A 2,066-nucleotide genomic window follows, 5' to 3' on the forward strand; every position below is an offset into this window, starting at 1 on the left:
TTCCAAATGGTTACTCGGGACTCAAGAGGTGCCTTCCGGTTGGCCCCATGACAAGAAATTTCCATCACTGGACTGAAGCCTAGGCTACGTATGGGCATGGCAGGTAGGACAATTACTTTCTTTTTGGATACTGAGAACACCTACACTGTCCTTACTTTCTTTTCCAGACCCTTCTTGAATCTGCATAGTCTTAGGAATCACCAGTAAGCTGACTTCCTGATATTTTACTCCACCTTTATACTGCCTATCATCATCCCTGAATGCCTCTCTTAGGCTGAGATATTTTGCATAGACTTGGAACCAAAATTACTTTAGGAGGTACCTTAACCTCCACTTCCTTACAAACATTCTTATTATTAGAAAAACCTAGGGCCCTCCCCAATTCAGAAAATTGAGAGGCCCATATCAATCCAATAGCCTGGGATCAAGGCACTCCTAGACAGGCTAAATCAGCCATTCCAATGTAATTAACCTCAAGAATCCTTCTTACTTCCCTAATCGGAAACAATACCCTTTAAGGCCTGAAGCTAAACAAGGCCTCCAACCTATGTTATCAAAATTCTTACAGCATGAATTCTTGGTCCCTACAAATTCTCCCTACAATACCCCCATTTTACCTGTTAAGAGAAAAGACAAAACTTAATGTCTCTTACAAAACATGAATAATTAATTAGGCAGTAATGCCTTTGCATCCAGTAGTCCCCAACCCTCATATCCTGCTGGGAATCATACCCCTGGGGACTAAGTGGTTCACTACTCTAGACTTAAAGATGCATTCTTTTCTATCCCTCTCAGCTCACAATCACAATTTCTTTTTGCTTTCGAATGGGACTCCCCTAATGGGTTCCACCTGCAACTGACCTGGACAGTACTTCCTCAGGGATTCCAGGACAAGCGCCCACCTCTTTAGCCAAGCCTTAGCTCGTGATTTATAAGATTTACACCTTGAGGGGGGACCCATTTTACAGTACATAGATGATCTTCTCTGTTCTCCTGCTCAAGACAAAGCTATAGAACATGCCATTCGGACTTTCAATTTCTTATAGCCACCTGAGGCTATAGGGTTTCTCAATCCAAGGCTCAATTAGTGCAACAGAAGGTCTCCTACTCGGGGGTCATACTGACCCCCCAGGACCCAGAATCTGTCTTCAGAAAGGGTCCTGAAGAAACAACTAAGGGTCCACTCGAAAATGACTTAGAGCATTTCAGGAACTCACTGGATACTGTAGGCTATGGTTTCCCAACTATGGGTTAATAGCCCAAGCTCTATATGACAGCTTAAAGGGCAAGGATGACTCAGCCGCTCCAATGGGGGCAACCACAGGAGGAGGCTACTCAGAAACTTAAAGATTTACTCATCAGAGTTCCTGCCCTAGAACTCCCTAACCCATCCAAGCCATTCCAACTATATCTCCATGAAAGGAATGGCATTGCTCTTGGGGTCCTTACTCAACGGTTAGGGCCCACTCATCAACCTGTAGGTTACTTATCAAAGTGATTAGATACCACTGCTTAAGGATGGCCTACCTGCCTAAGAATTCTGGGAGCTCTTTCTCTTCTTAAGTTCACTCTAGTGGCTCCCATCCAAGTTTCTACAAACCACCAAATCTCAAGTCTATTACAAGATAAGAAGTACCTTTGGTTATCTGATAGTAGACTTCTAAAACACCAGGCTTTACTTTTGGAAAACTCCGATATAGCTATATATATTTGTGGGACCTTGAACTGGGCAACCTTATTACCATCTCTTGTTGAGGATACTCCTTTTCATTCCTGTCAAGAAACTCTTTTTCTCTCCTCCAGACCAGGGCTGACTTAACCGATCAACCTCTAGAAAATCCAGATAACATCTGGTTCACAGATGAGAGTAGCTTCATGGCTGCCGGGAAGTGGAGGGCAGGATATTCAGTTGTCTCACTTTATAACGTTATCGAAGTACAACTGCAACCCACTAATACGTCTACTCAGCTAGCAGAACTAATTGTTCTTACTAGAGCCATAGAACTAGCAAAAGGAGAAAGAGTAACCATTTATATAGACTCCAAATACACTTTCTTAGTCCTACC

The sequence above is a fragment of the Rousettus aegyptiacus genome, unplaced genomic scaffold (genome assembly GCF_014176215.1).
Source record: "Rousettus aegyptiacus isolate mRouAeg1 unplaced genomic scaffold, mRouAeg1.p scaffold_m13_p_6, whole genome shotgun sequence".
NCBI classification, from domain to species: domain Eukaryota; kingdom Metazoa; phylum Chordata; class Mammalia; order Chiroptera; family Pteropodidae; genus Rousettus; species Rousettus aegyptiacus.